Here is a 17,018-nt window from a genome sequence, read left to right on the forward strand (position 1 = left end):
ATATGTACATGGAGAAAGGGGGGTTGCCTGCTAGATGAGAATCTTCCTTACTGCATGTGCTCTGTCCTTATCAACTAGGTTTTTTCAAAATCTCTCTGATAAACATAGGAATTACCTGGGGAATTTTTCAAATTGCAGATGCCTAGATCCCCATTCCTAAAGAATCTGATTCAGTAGAACTGGGGTGGGACCCAGGAATCTGCATTTTTTTTGAGATGGAGTCTTGCTCTGTCGCTTGGCTGGAGTGCAGTGGCGCAATCTCAGCTCACTGCCACCTCCGCCTTCTGGGTTCAAGCGATTCTCCTGCCTCAGCCTCCTGAGTAGCTGGGATGGAATCTGCATTTTTAATGTGTTCCTTTGGTGACTGTGAGCTTCGTGGCCTATGAGACATAATTTGAGCAGCACTCTGCCCTCCTGTGATCTCCTTTCTTTTAGAACACTAATTTTTGCATTATTATCCTACCATCATTTTTTCAAAGTGAAATTTCTTCATGTTCATCTGTGAAAAAATATGCTCATTGTGAAAAAATAATCAGACAGTGTGAGTAAAAATCATCAGTTTTTTCAGCATTGAGATGGAATTGCCCTAAATGTTTTATGTTTTAATGGCATCTGTCAAGAACTTTGTGTGTGTGTGTGTGTGTGTGTGTGTGTGTGTGTGTGTATCTCATTTAAAAATATTAATTTGGCAGGCCCAAATTTATGGAAAAGAAAGAGAGCGGTAGCTTCCACAAGACCTTTTTCTTCCAGAGATAACAACTTTTTCTTTGAGTTCTGTGACTCCAAGAGTTCTTCATTTACAACAGCCTCTTCCCACGGTGGTTTCAAAGCTCCTTATTTACACCTCTACCTGGAGCACTCTTCTTTAAAGTCTGGGTAGCTACCAGGTGCTCTTAATAACTTAGGAGACATAAGGGAAATTGCCATCTCCAAAATTCTTTTTTCTTGCAAACATTATCTTGTCACCACAGAGCTGTTCTCTTTTATCACTTGTACACCTCCTTCACTTGGAAAAAGTTAGGTCACATCAACATTTCACCTATTCATTTTTCTACCTTTGGTGAGAACCATCATTTAGCATTTCACCTCTGAGAAGTCTTTTCTAGCTAGAGAGGGCTCCCAACATTTCCCAAGGATCTCCATTTATTCAGTGCTTTGTAATCATTGTGAGGTCTTAGGTTCCTTTGAGAAGCTGATGAAAATGATAATCTCTCATTCCTAAAATGAATGCATGTATTTGCACCCACATTTTTCCAAGTATTTTCAAGAGGTCCAAGGAATCTAGGTTAAGGATACTCCCTGATAATATGTCCTCAGCAGACTGAATTCCCTCAGGTCTAGAAAGGATTCCCACAGACATTATTCATTAAAATAAGTATTGAGCATCAATTATGTAGCAGACACTGCATTGGGGTACTGGGGATACAAAGAGAAACATAGGAACCCTTGTTTTAAGGATCTCAGGATAGAAATGGAAGTAGATGGATAAATAGTGATCATGGAATGTGAGAAGTACCTGAAACACAGCAGGGCTACAGTAAAATGTTCTTAAATTATAATTGTGACTTCTTTCCTTAAAATCTTTGATGCATCCTCTTCCTATCATGCACAAAGAACTTCCTCATGAACCTCAAGCTTACTTCTCTAGTATATTCTGAACATGTGTCCTTCCTTTGCCCAGTCCTGGCACTCCATGCTTCCATCTCATTGAAATCTCTGTTGGTCCCCAAATGTACCATGCTTTATGAGTCTTTATATGAGTTGTCCCCCATCCCTGGCATTCTTTCCTCCCCATCCTTTTCCCTTTTGCCAGGCCAACTCTCATTTGTCCTTTAACACTAGGTCTGGAATGCTTTCTCCAGTATGCTTCCCCTGATTTCTCTAAATTCTATTTAGATGCACTTCTTGCCAAATACGGTGGCTCACACTTGTAATCCCAACACTTTGGGAGGCTAAGGCAAGAGGATTGTTTGAACCCAGGTGTTCAAGACCAGCTTGGGCAACATAGTTGAGACCCTGTCTTTACATAAATAAAAACTATTTGGGTACAGTGGTGCCTGGGCTCAAATGATCCTCCCACCTCAGCATCCCAAGTAGCTGGGACTACAGGTGTGAGCCACCACACCTGGCCTCCAACAACTATTTGTTAAACCAAATACCCTGAAAGAAGATGGTGACACCCATAAATATAACACCTGACTGAAGAGTTTCCCATTTATAAATGTTTTCACTGGGATAAAAGGCTTATATACTAAATAAGCATTGTGTAATCACTGTATATTACTTAGGGATTATGACACACTGACAAGAAATAATGTGGCAAAAAAAAGTGGAACGGATCAAAAAGTACAAGCTTTAAAAATCAGGCATACCTGATTCAAATTCCACCACTTTTGCAGGCTTGACAAGTAACCTTCCGTTGATTTCACAGATATTTGTTGAATCATGCTCTGTGCAAGGCAATGTGCTAAGTGTTAAAGAGGTAAAAGTAAATATTCTCTACAATCTTGGAGCTTCCAATCACTTTCTTCAGGCTCTTTATCTGTAATTTGGGGCCAACAATGTTTTCTTGGAAAGCTACTGGCAAGATGAAGCATAATATGTATCAAAATGCCCACTCTAGGTCTTTGCATGAAGTAGACACTCAATAAATGCTGCTGGAAGGCACAGCTCCTATAATTTAATCAGGACAGGTCAATGAACATTCACAGTGCAGCCAAAGCTCTCTGCCAATATGAAGTCCACAGTAGCTATTGAGCCCTTGAAATGTGGCTAGTCCAAGTTGAGATGTGATGTAAGTATAAAATACACACCAGGATTTGAAGACTTACCATGAAAAAAAAGACAGTAAAATAACTCAGTAATATTTTATATTCATTACATGTTAAAAGGATAATATTTCAATAAATTGAGTTAAATAAAATGCTGTATATGATTAATTTTACCTGTTTTATGTTTTAAATGTTATCATTGGAAAATTAAAAATTATATATGGCTCACATTATTTCTATTCAACAGTCCTGGGTTAGAGAGGAAATGTACATTATAGGTTCTAAAAAGAACAAACTGGAGATGCCAAAGGTGATCCAGAAATGTATACCACTAGGTAATGACTGAGCAGGGATGAAAACACAAAGCTGCATGAAAGCAAAGCTGCTTTCATGCCCTCATGGTGGTATTAACAGTAATTACCAGATTACACCAGAGTCAGAACATTCTCATTCACTTTAGTTCAAATACCAATTGTGGAATGTACCCATGTACACACCTAGGAAAGGGGGTGGTACTGGGGGCTGGGAGGAAGCCGGCAGAGATGTCCTCAAGCCTTACGATGGCTGCTATGATTCACTTCTTCATTTGGAAGCATGTTAAAGCAGATGGGCTTTAGACACGTGAGGTTTGGATGTCAGCATCATTCCTTCCTATGTGATCTTGGGCAAGTTAGTTATCTCTCCAGGCCTCAGTTTACTCATAATAATAACTAGATCAGAAGATTTCTGTGATGACTGAAGAAGCAAATGCATGTAAAACATGTGGCAGGGCATAACACCCAGTTGTTAGTTATTGTCACTCTATTAGTCTGTTCTCATACTGCTAATAAAGACATACCCAAGACTGGGTAACTTATAAGGAAAGAGGTTTAATTGACTCACAGTTCAGCATGGCTGGGGAGGCCTCAGGAAACTTAAAATCATGCCAAAAGGGGAAACAAACACATCCTTCTTCACATGGAGGCAGGAAGGAGAATAATGAGTGCACAGTGAAGGGAAAAGCTGCTTATGAAACCATCAGATCTCATGAGAACTAACTCACTATCACAAGAACAGGATGGGGGAAACTGCCCCCATGATTCAATTATCTCCACCTGGTCCCTCCCATAACACGTGTGGATTATGGGAACTACAATTCAAGATGAGATTTGGGTGGGGGCACAGCCAAAGTATATCAGTCACCATCACAGCCTGTTTTATGTAATCATAAATAATAATGCCCACCACATATTTGGTATTCAATAAATGCTTGTTGAATGAATGAAATAGATCATCATCATCAAATGAAGCAATGGATGACTCTTTATTCCTGAAATTTCAGTGTCATCAGGTAGGATCCTGCTGCTATACCTCTAAATGTGGGTGTGTGTCTTGTAAGAACAGTCACAGCTACTGAGAACTGCTGACTAAGTTGTCTCTTGTTTTGACAAGTGTCCCTCAGCGTTGACTCTACCCTCAGGCCACTCCATAGCCATTCCAGCAATGTCCATGGTTTTATATTTCCCTTATGCTTTCCACTTTTCCATTATACCCGAGTGTGAGACTCTTTTTTCCCCCATCCAATTTAATCGTATAAAACCTGCTCTGATTTAGAATCTCCTTTGCAGCTAATCGAACCTTGCAGCATTCTATTAGCTCTTCCTGTTTGCTCTCAGCCCAAGCTGAGGCATCTGGGATTATTATGTAATAACCTGGGCTCATATCTGGTCAGTATATACCATCCCTTTTCATTCTGCAAATCCCCTCAGGGTTCTCTCTCTGTTTGCAAGGGGTGGGAGAAGAGAGTGGAAGGATTGTAGTGGGGGGTTTTGGTGGGAGGGGACTGTTTGCTAAGAGTTATTATCCCACACTTATCAGTATTAAACTGGATTTGACAACTCATAGCCTGGGATTTAAATGATCTAAATCCTTCTTCATTTGGCAGCCTGGTTTTACCCATTATTTATTGTGCTACCCAATTTATTATCATCGGCACACTCGGAGGCTTGGCCTGTGGTGTCTTCACAGCCAAGTGATTTATACAAATAATAAAAAAGATCGGGGTTCCTACCAATGAAATTCAAAGCAATTCCACCTTTCCTTTTCCTCTCATCTAGCTCAGTTCATCTCTTACACATTAACCCTTGGCCTTCTTACTTCTTCTCCTAGAGAAATTCATCCTCAGCTTCCTTCTGATCCCTGGAAGGAATGCTATTGGCAGGGAGAGGGGAAGGTAATGAAAGTGGCGATTTAGGTTGGTGCAAAAGTAATTGTAGCTTTTGCCATTAAAAGTAATTGCAAAAACTGCGATTACTTTTGCACCAGTCTAATAGAATTCCAAAACATAAATATCATCAGGTCTTTATATGGGAAGTACCATGCAAATCCTCTCTATACATTATAGGATTTGGTTGCCACACCAGCACTTTGAGGTAGACATTGATTTTATCCCATTTGACAGCAGAGGGTCTCAGTTTGAAATATGCTGCATCTCAATCTCACGAGGACAGGCAGAGTGGGAGAGAGAAGCATGGCCAGGGGGTGGGGTGTCTGGAACATGGCCAGGATGAGGGGTAATACTGGTACCAAAACTGTAATGTAACATGAGCTTTGAAATCAAGCAGACCTGGAAGTGAATTCCAGTTCTTTAACCTATTGAGTTGTAGGACCATAAGTAACCAGTCTGTGCCTCAGTTTCCTCACCTGCAAAGTGGGAATAATAAAGTAGATAGGTAATTGTGAGAACTGAATGAGATCTTTTATATAGGGCATTTAACACAGTTTCTCCATCTGTTAAAAATGGCTAATGGCCAGGCTCATACCTGTAATCCCAGCACATTGGGAGGCCAAGGCAGGAGGAATTCTTGAGCCCAGGAGTTCAAGACCAGCCTAGCCAACGTAGGGAGGCCCCATCTCTACAGGAAAATAAAAACATTAGCCAGGTATGGTGGCATGCATCTGTAGTCCCAGCTACTTGGGAGGCTAAGGTGGGAGGATCTGCTTGAGCCAGGGAGGGTAAGGCTGCAGTGAGCTGTGATCATGCCACTGTGCTCTGGCCTGAGCAACAGAGTGAGACCTTGTCTCAAAAAAAAAAAAAAAAAAAAAAAAAAACCTAACTCATTTTATCTTCACAACAACCCTATGAGGTAATATATGTAAATCGCTTAAAACAATTCCTGGAAATGCTCAATAAATGTTAGCTGTTATTACTACCACTACTATTACTACCACCACTGCTACTACTACTGCTGTTATTATTGTTTACTATTACTACCACCACCACTACTACTACTGCTGCTATTACTGTCATGAATCAAATTCAATACAAAATCAGTACTTTCCAGCTTGTATATTGCAAAGACCTTGAGTAGGGTCCTGGTAAGCTGAATTCACCCATGATAGTAATTACAGCCTATGCTACCATATAAATGACGTGTGTGTATGTGTCTCTGTGTGTGTGTGTGTGTCTGTGTGTGGTTTTGTTTTCCTTGCCCCAGATCTACTTATGGCCTTCTCAAACTGGTTGCTAATTCTAGACTTTGAGGGAAGTTTTGTATAAAGCTCTGGCCCAAGCTTAGAACAACTTTAACATGGGAATTCCGTGTCCTGTCATCTTATCTCTCTGGTCTCAAGCTTTAGCAAATCTACTTGTATTAGTTCACATGCTTCTTACTGAAAGCCAGATGTTTATGGGTAGCCTTCTATTCACTTACTTAGAATATTTACAATTAGAAAGTTTATTCATTTATTTAAAATATGGGCCAAGGGTAGCTCTGTTGGAGTATCTGCTATGTTGAAACTGGAAGAAGCCCCTCACCCCCAATTAATTTTATATCTTGCAAAACTATTTATGTTGGCATTGCCCCAACTAACCTTTAGCAATCCCATACTGCCATTACTTTTTGACCACCCAGCCCTGTACTTTGGAAATACTGGAAGTTTTATCCCATGTTCCCACATAACTTGCACTGAGTGGGTTACTGCATATTTAGGGTAGAATGAGTAACCAGATTGTGGGAACAGCACCTCCCACTGATTTACATTTGTAAAGGAAGTGATGCTGAGAGTTCATGGTAACCTAGAAGTCCAAATTTGGCCCGTATTCTCTCTTATATCCTGTAGCTAGAGCCAAGAGTAATGTTGAGTATGTAAAAATAATTTTCACAGTGAGTGTGTATCAGTAATTTATAGCATATAGATAGCATTGTTTCCAACACAACTTTGCTGAAGCAGCAATAGCAGAAGATGGGCTTTAGAATTGGTCTCCTTCACTAACTGTGTGGTCTTGAACAAGTTGTATAACATCTGTAAACCTGGAGTGCCCCAGCTACAGAGTCTATATGGAAGTAGAATCAATCTCATAGTGCTGTTTGAGGGGTAAATGAAAGAATGCTTTTAGAGTTTGTAACTGAGCACCTGACACAAAGTACTCAAATACTTGTTCCTTATTAGTATTTCCTCTTCTATTGATTTGCATATTCCTAGGCTTTTTACATACAGTAAAATTTTATTGATGTTGTATTTGTTGCCTAATATAGTCTGATGGCCACAGTGCTATTAATGCTGTTATTGTTTGTGGTAAAAATATGTTTTACCATGAGCATGGTTTCAACGGGAATTCACTTCCAGGTTTGTTTTACAAAACCTTTATATTTCCTCTTATACCTCTGCAAGATTGCCCTTTGTTCCTGATTTCAAGGCCATAGTCACTGTGGAAATTCCAAATCATGCCTCCTTTCTATTTTTGTCCATCCTCCCTTTCCATCAGCTGTCACTTGGTTTTCACTTGCTCTGTGGAAAAACCATAGTTTCTGTGTATTAGCAGCTGGAAGCCTGAGGCTTCAGACTAAATATTATCATTTTTCAGTGCTGTAGCACTTGTATTAAAGAGGTCCTTGCAAACATTTTTATGAATGTATGTGTATTACAAATACTGTTTTCTCTTGTGGTCAAAAGAAGTTATTGAAATTCTGATTCTCATACTCAGCCCTATGCGGAGTGACTTACCTTTGACCTTTCACCATAAGTGAGAAGCAGAATAAATGAGTGATGATTTCAACTGCCTCCTCCTTTCTTGGGGTAATGAATGAGTCAGCATCAAGGACTCTGCCAGGAGGCCTGAGCCATAAATATCCCTGCAATCCATCAAAAATCTCTTCAGAAGGTTGTTTTTAAACCATAAACGGAGAAGGAGTTCCTGGACCTTATCTTAATCATCAAGTTAGTGGGAGATATTTATGCTTCTAACTTTCGGGTCAAAAAGAAAGGCTATAGCCAACAATATAGATAGAGAAATTAATATGACCTCATGATGAGATGGCAAACTTCTCATAGAGGAAAGACACACACAAAAAATTCAATGAACATACCTATTCTGTCCAAATTCTTGTCAGTTGTGTCATGTTGTTTTCCTAAAACTTATTGAGGATTTATCAGATGCCAGGCAGTGTGCTAACTCCTTTATTTGCATTATCTCATTTCATCTGCACACCTCCTTCATGAAAAGCGGAAAGATTTTCTTCACTGTTGTACAGAGGAGGAAATTGAGAATGAGGGTGACTGACTCTCCCAAGGTTTTGAAGCTAATAGATGGCAGAAATGTGCTTTGACTCTCAGATCCATCTGACTTCAAAGCCCAAGCTCTTAATTACTCAGTTAAACTCTACAGGAAGCCATGGAAAATGAAGAGGGAGAGGAGAAACATATACAGAAATGCAAGTTGGCCTTCTCTCTGCCACATAAAGTACTCATAGTACAGTATAGTTAAGGTCTCTTGAAAAATAATTTTAATTTTTCATTAGCACTATAAGCAGAAAGCCAATGGATACTATAAGACCCTGAAAAAGTCCAGGCATCAGAGTCCTGAGGCTGCAGCAAGCATCAGGTACCCAGCAGTACCACAGATTTTGCAGCCATTTTAAGTGCCTAACTGGCAATAATTGTATATACCTGAAAACATCCCATTTTTGTCTCCATTCATTCTAACTTACTTGGATTACAGTCTCCTGTCAGGCATGTCTTTGTGACACATGCAATATTTTATTTATGAGAAGAATATCAAAATATGATTGTTGGATTAGCTGATAGAGCATAGATTGGAAAAGGAGTCAGCTGGTGTGTTGTATGTAGCTTCAGCAGGAAGATACATCTAATCTGTGCTTTTCTTTCCAAACTCACACCTCGTACATGGCTGAATCTTCCTCTCTAACCCTTTCTACTGTGAGCCTCAAAGGCCTCATCAGTTTCTTCTTGGAATGCAGAGAATATCTTTTGGCTACATTTCCTGGTCAGACTCCTCATGCCCATTCAGGCTTCCCTGACCACCTGTCTTTTTAATGACATAAGTATAATCTCCCTGTATTAGTCCATTTTTATGCTGATGATAAAGACATACTCAAGACTGGGAAGAAAAAGGTTTAATTGGACTTATAGTTCCACATGTCCAGGGAGGCCTCAGAATCATGTTGGGAGGTGAAAGGCACTTCTTACATGGTGGCAGCAAGAGAAAATGAGGAAGAAGCAAAAGTGAAAACCTCTGAAAAACCCATCAGCTCTCATGAGACTTATTCACTATCATGAGAATAGCACGGAAAGACTAGCCCTCATGATTCAATTACCTCCCCCTGGGTCCCTCCCACAACATGTGGGAATTCTGGGAGATACAGTTCAAGTTGAGATTTGGTGGGGACACAGCCAAACCATATCATTCTGCCCATGAACCCTCCAAATATCATGTCTTCACATTTCAAAACCAATCATGCCTCCCCAATAGTCCCCCAAAGTCTTAATTCATTTCAGCATTAACCCAAAAGTCCACAGTCCAAAGTCTCATCTGAGACAATGTAAGTCCCTTCTGCCTATGAGCCTTTAAAATCAAAAGCAAGCTAGTTATTTCCTAGATACAATGGGGGTACAGGTATTGGGTAAATACAGCCATTCAAAATGTAAGAAACTGGCCAAAACAAACGAGTAACAGGGCCTACGCAAGTCTGAAATCCAGAGGGGCAGTCAAATGTTAAGGCTCCAAAATGATCTTCTTTGACTCCAGGTCTCACATCCAGGTTACACTGATGTAAGAGTCTTAGGCAGCTCCGCCCCTGTGGCTTTGCAGAATATAGCCTCCCTCCTGGCTGCTTTCATGGGCTGGCATTGAATGCCTGCAGCTTTTCCAGGCACACAGTGCAAGCTGTCAGTGGATCTACCATTCTGTGGTCTAGAGGACGGTGGCCCTCTTCTCACAGCTTCACTAGGCAGTACCCCAGTAGGGACTCTGTGTGGGGGCTCCAACCCCACATTTCCCTCCCACACTGCCCTAGCAGAGGTTTCCCATGAGGGCCCTGCCCCTGCAGCAAACTTTTGCCTGGGCATGCAGGCATTTGCATACATCTTCTGAAATCTAGGTGGAGATTCCCAAACCTCAGATCTTCACTTATGTGTACCCACAGGCTCAATACCACATGGAAGCTGCCAAGGTTTGAGGCTTTCACCCTCTGAAACCACAGCCTGAGCTGTATATTGGCCCCTTTCAGCCACAGCTGGAGCAGCTGGGATACAAGGGCACCAAGTCCCTAAACTGCACATAGCATGAGGACCTGGGCCCAGTCCTTTAAACCACTTTTTCTTCCTGGGCCTCTGGGCCCGTGATGGGAGGGGCTGCCACAAAGGTCTCTAACATGGCCTAGAGACATTTTCCCCATGGTCTTGGGGATTAACATTAGGCTCCTGCTACTTATGCAAATTTCTGCAGCCAGCTTGAATTTTTCCCCCAGAAAATGGGTTTTTGCATAATCAGGCTGCAGATTTTCTGAACTTTTATGTTCTGTTTCCCTCTTAAAACTAAATGCCTTTAACAGTACTGACATCACCTCTTGAATGCTTTGCTGCTTAGACATTTCTTTTGCCAGATACCCTAAATTATCTCTCTCAAGTTCAAAGTTTCACAAATCTCTAGGTCAGAGGCAAAATGCCGCCAGTCTCTTTGCTAAAACTTAACAAGAGTTACCTTTGCTCCAGTTCCCAACAGGTTCCTCATTTCCATCTGAGACCACCTCAGCCTGGATTTTATTGTCCATATCACTGTCAGCATTTTGGGCACAGCCATTCAACAAGTCTCTAGGAAGTTCTAAACTTTCCCATTTTCCTGTTTTCTTCTGAGCCCTTCAAACTGTTCCAATGTCTGTCTGTTACCCAGTTCCAAAGTTGCTTCCACATTTTTGGGTATCTCATCAGCAACACCCCACTCCTGGTACCAGTTTACTGTATTAGTCTGTTTTCATGCTGCTGATAAGGACACACCCGAGACTGGAAAGAAAAAGAGGTTTCATTGGACTTATATAGTTCCACATGGCTGGGGAGGCCTCAGAATCATGGTAGTAGGCAAAGGCACTTCTTACATGGTAGTGGCAAAAGAAAATGAGGAAGAAGCAAAAGTGGATACCCCTGATAAATGCATCAGATCTCATGAGACTTATTCACTATCACAAGAATAGTATGGGAAAGACTGGTCCCCATGATTCAATTAACCCCCCGCCCCGGGTCCCTCATACAACATGTGGGAATTCTAGGACATACAATTCTAGTTGAGATTTCAGTGGGGACACAGCCAAACCATATCACTTCCCAACTGTTGGAGTATTACTTTGCTCCACATGAAGACAGGAGAGCAAAGTATTAACCTACAGGATGTGGAGTACAGCAGACCCATGGAGATCTGTTAACTCTGTGACTCTGAGTGTGTAAAGAACATAATCTCTGAGCCCATTCTCTCTTCTGGGAGAAAAAGTCTCTAGGAAGTTCACACCTATTCAATGTTTTTGCTGCTTAATAAGCGATAATCCCTCTTATTACTAAAGATGGGGGAAAGGTCTTATTTAAAAATATTCTGTTTATAGGAGTCACACAGTGGAATGGATAATACTGAGAAGAAAATATTTTCCCCCTTCATGATTCTGAGCTCTCATAGGTAACATTTGCTACATTGGTATCTCTCCATTCTCTGTCCTTGCTTTCCTTTGGTTGGGGAATCATTGCATCTAAAAAAAAAAAAAAAAAAAAAAAAAAAAAAAAAAAAAAAAAAAGAGTAAGTGTTTCCCTGGCAATCATATTCAGAGAAAATAAAACAGTTTTTTTAAAGTGAGTTACTTTGTGGTATTTAAAATTATACATGCTTATTACAGAAAACTGAGAAATAGAATTATCTCAAAAGAGCAAAAGTAAAATTTTAAACTCCATCCAAGCACACAAATACTGCATGATCTCACTTATATGTGAATCTAAAAAAAGTCAAACTCATAGAAGTATAAAGTAAAATGGTGGTTACCAGGGGCTGGTTGTCAGAGTTGGGGGTTGAGATAGGTGAATGGGGAGCAACTGGGTATGGGAAGATGTTATTCAAAGCATATAACATTTCAATTAGACAAGAAGAATAAGTTTTAGAGATCTGCACAACTTGGTGACTACAGTTAATAATAATGTATTATATATTTCAAAATTGCTGAAAAAGTAGATTTTGGGTATTTTATTTTTTATAATTTTTAAAAACTTTTTATTTTTGGACTTAGGGGTACAAGTGCAGTTGTCTTCCATGGATATATTGCCTAGTGGTGAAGTCCGGGCTGTTAGTGCACTCATCTAAATAGAGTACATTGTACCTGATAGGTAATAGTCCATCCCTCATCCCATTTTACCTTCCTACCTTCTAGAGTCTCCAGTGTTTATTATTTCACTTAAAAGAGTAGATTTTAAAATATTCTCACCACAAAAAGTGATAAATATGAGGTAATAGTTATGCCAATTAGTTTTATTTAATCTATCTGCAATGTAAATATATATTGAAATATCACATTGTACCCCATAAATATGTACAATTATTATTCATCAATTAAAAATAAAATTTTTAAATAAAAAAAACCTCTCATAATCCTACCCTTTAAGACTTCATCCACATCCTTCCTGTCCTTTTTTTTTTTTTCAAATAAATGTTTAACATAGCTGTAGGAATCCACACTCTGGAATGAATGGAAATATCTATGAGCTAATACAATGAGACCTTGTTCTTGTCACTGTTTTCTATGGAATCAAATTCAGCATACAGCTGAGCAATTTTGAATTTCCTGAAGGGTAGTTTAGAAAATGAAGTTCCAAAAGAACCCCTTTGTAGAGGGCGTCAAAACACTAGAGTGTGTCTGTTCTATAGGATGAAACCTAGCATTCAGCAATTCTTCAGTTGTCCCTTCTTATGGGAACGCCTCCTTGAACCACGAGAAATCTCATCATGGTGTGTATCCTAGTTACAGAGCCATTCAAATCTAACATTTACATAGCCACAGAACTGGGTTTCCTCTTGAAATCTAGAACTGTATATGGCCCTCTATGCATCCTGATGATTCCCCAGAAGCATTTATAAACATAACCAACTTTTGATAATTTATACAGCAAAAGAGACTATAGGAAATCCTTTGTAAAGTAGATTTCTCAGATCAGATCCCACGAGCCTGAGATTCAGAATGGTTTTGTTGTTAAGATATTGACTCAAGGACTAGACTGTGTGGGTTTGAATCTTAGCTCCACTACTAATTGGTTTTAGAGTGTTAGGCAAGTTACCTAGCCTTTCAAAGTCTCAATTTCTTTGTATGTCAAATGAAAATAATAGGATTTGCTATGAGGATCAAGTGAGTTCGTGCATACATGGTGCTTAGAAGAATGCCTAATGGGTTGTTCAACAAATATTAATTGTCACTATTGTTAATAATCAGGGTATGTGTGCATGTTTATACTTGGCCATACTCCCCTTCTGCACTATCCCCAAAGAGACTATAAACTCACTAGGGCCAAAAAGTCCTGTGTTCCACTCTTCATCCTCAGCAGCACCTAGGACAGTCATATCTAGTTTGTCATAGATGCTGAATACTCCCTAGTTGGCTTAAATTGGCCAAAATCCTGGTTTTCTTCCTGCTTGTTTGGCACCTAGTAAGTGCTTGGCTCCAGGCTCTGGGGGTGGGAATGCAGTGGTGGAAAAGGAGGCTTCACAGGATGGTGCCTGCTTTTTGTTCCTCCTCCTCTGGCATGATGGATTCTTCCCTTTAACCCTTTAATGCCTTGAAGACAAGTAATGATCAAGGCTCCAGGTAGGACTAGCAAAACCAATAGCTGCTGCTAAGATTTCAGTATTTATAATGTATATGAGATTCCATCTCTATCCAACACACCAGCCCACTGATGCTTTACAAGAAAGTCCTCAGTGCCTTAGAGTCAGCTTTCATAGTTTTCTTATAATTTTCAGCTTCCCATGTGCCATGCTAGGCACAAGGGTACAACAGTGAACAGGACAGACATGGGCCCTGCCCTTCTAGAGTCTAGTGAGGAAGATGGGCATAATGGATAGTAAGTACATGTGATAAGTTCTGTCAGGAAATGCACGTTGCTATGGGAATCTTAGGAAGGTCATGTAACTATTTTAACAAGTCAAAGAAGGCCAGTTATTTAGCTTTAATAGGAAACAAAGCTCTCCTTAATAAAATATAAAGTAAGTGCCATATTGTGGGTTTGAAGATTTCTTTGTTCTATATGATCTATATTTTCTGTGCTGAGAAGAGGATAGTACACTAAAAATCAGCATGTCTTGTAACTCAGTGTTTTATGGTCAACTTATAACACCTTCAACATATAGAAGAATTAAGATCATTATCTCCTAAGGCAGGCTTTCCAACATTTAGGTGCATGCATGCATATCCTAGCTTCCAGATACTTGCATCCATTTCCCTATGGCTGGTTATTTTTTTCTAAAATGGGTTTTTTTCCTGCCTTCTGATAGCGTAGTGGCAGAAATACATAGTTTCTTCATGCTGTGTTTTTACTTTCCATTTTCGCAATAAAACTACATCACTGCAGAGGAAATCAAATCTAATCTGCAATATATTTAGCATGAAAGCAATAAGAAGCATTAATTCACTCCAGAAAGAGCAAAATACAGTCGGGTACTCAAAGGAAGAATCACCATGGAAACTGTTTTCTTGAAATTCTGTGCTCTCCAGGCTCCAGGCATGACTAAGTGAAGAAAGGAAGGCAAAGGGAAGAGAAGAAATATTTTACCCTTTCTGTTGTCACTAAAAATGTTGCTGAAGAATTTCTATGAATTATTGATTACATGAATAGAAGTATATATGAATTAGAATTATGAAACTGTTGTCTTTTAAATGAGTGTGTAAAAGCACACTGAGAACTTGTTCCTCAGTGTTCTCCCTTCCTGACTGTCAAACCCCTATTGAGCAGTGTTCTCCCTTTCCTAACTGTCAATAATCCTATTAAGGTCAAAAGTTTGAAGAGAAGCACTAGGAATTGTGATGATTAAAGAATTATGTGAGCTAGAACTAAGGTACAAGGCGTTTGCATGTAACTCCCAGATAGACTTGCGTTTGTATACCATTTTGAGATGATTATGGTTTCAGAATTTTTTCAAAGATATTAAATATGTCAAGATCAGCGCAGCTCCTGCCTTTGGGACCGTGTTAATGGGATGTGATGGAATTTCCCTAAGGAACTTCTTGTAGATTAGATTCACTCTGTGTTTGTGTGCACATGTATATATCTAACAATGAGCCCACTCTTCTTGCTTTCTACATTTTTACCTCCTAATTTATAGATTTTTCTCACTGCAACTATACATTGTATTATAATAGCTCTGACAAGAATAGCTACCATGTGTTCAGTTTTCCCTGTGAGTCGATCACTATGCTGAATTCTTTGCATTATAACATCAAGAGCATAAGCTTTTATTTGGGTGCTATTGTGTATTATTTAGCAAAGCAACAATAAAAGCTCACTAATAAAATAAATGTTTATATTCTCATGTAACCCTCAAAAAAACTCTATGAGAGTCCCCATTTTACAAATGAAGAAATTGAGTTTTGGGGATGCCATCGAATACACTGGATCGCAGAGCCAGTGAGTTGCAAAACCTGGAATTGAAATCATGTGGGAATCCTCAGTCCATGGGCTTAACAACACCACTATGTTTTCATTATCAAGGACATAGACAACCTGCCTTTTTAATCTCTGTACAGGCTTATAACTGCCCGGGATCTGGACACGTAAGTAGGACCTTGGTATCTTCACAACAGATATAAATTGAGAATCTACCATTGTACCAGGCACTGTCCTAAATATAAAAGTTGAAAATAAGATAACATCCCTGCTTTCAAGGAACTTACAGTCCTCAGGAAATGTTGGCACGAATGAATGAAACAGACAAAATAGTCAAAGGTTCAAAGAAAAAAGGGATTAATGAGATTTGTGGATCTGTTGAGTTTGTGTGGATGAATTTGTCCTGGCCCTCCAAGACGGGGAGGAGCTTCTGGAAGGTGGGAGGAAGAGAAATGAACATTTAGGGAAAGAAAACATGATTTTAAACACAGAGATGGGAATGAGTGAGAGGGGTTTCAGGACCTGTTAGAAGATCAAGGCATGTGTTTTTTTTTGTTTTGTTTTGTTTTGTTTTAAATTTATTTATTATTATTATACTTTAAGTTCTAGGGTACATGTGCATAACGTGCAGGTTTGTTACATATGTATACTTGTGCCATGTTGGTGTGCTGCACCCATCAACTCGTCAGCACCCATCAACTCGTCATTTACATCAGGTATAACTCCCAATGCAATCCCTCCCCCCTCCCCCCTCCCCATGATAGGCCCCGGTGTGTGATGTTCCCCTTCCCGAGTCCAAGTGATCTCATTGTTCAGTTCCCACCTATGAGTGAGAACATGCGGTGTTTGGTTTTCTGTTCTTGTGATAGTTTGCTAAGAATGATGGTTTCCAGCTGCATCCATGTCCCTACAAAGGACACAAACTCATCCTTTTTATGGCTGCATAGTATTCTGTGGTGTATATGTGCCACATTTTCTTAATCCAGTCTGTCACTGATGGACATTTGGGTTGATTCCAAGTCTTTGCTATTGTGAATAGTGCTGCAATGAACATACGTGTGCATGTGTCTTTATAGCAGCATGATTTATAATCCGTTGGGTATATCCCCAGTAATGGGATGGCTGGGTCATATGGTACATCTAGTTCTACATCCTTGAGGAATCGCCATACTGTTTTCCATAATGGTTGAACTAGTTTACAGTCCCACCAACAGTGTAAAAGTGTTCCTATTTCTCCACATCCTCTCCAGCACCTGTTGTTTCCTGACTTTTTAATGATCGCCATTCTAACTGGTGTGAGATGGTATCTCATTGTGGTTTTGATTTGCATTTCTCTGATGGCCAGTG

At 39.8% G+C, this 17,018-nt stretch overlaps 1 long non-coding RNA gene across 4 annotated transcripts in view; it reads right to left on the reverse strand.

Moving 5' to 3' along the window:
• The window catches only part of LOC139363744 (uncharacterized), a 47,064-nt gene that overhangs the window by 13,794 nt on the left and 16,252 nt on the right, over positions 1–17,018 (reverse strand). For 2 of the 4 annotated variants that reach the window (XR_011624596.1, XR_011624599.1), the window contains exon 4: positions 11,552–11,782. The exons of 1 other annotated variant lie outside the window; for it this stretch is intronic. This is a non-coding gene — a long non-coding RNA (uncharacterized lncRNA). Of the gene's footprint in view, positions 1–11,551; positions 11,783–14,599; positions 14,796–17,018 lie in introns of those variants that run through there. One more of the 4 variants, XR_011624598.1, reaches the window with a different exon arrangement.

This window comes from Macaca nemestrina, chromosome 6 (assembly GCF_043159975.1).
Source record: "Macaca nemestrina isolate mMacNem1 chromosome 6, mMacNem.hap1, whole genome shotgun sequence".
NCBI lineage: Eukaryota > Metazoa > Chordata > Mammalia > Primates > Cercopithecidae > Macaca > Macaca nemestrina.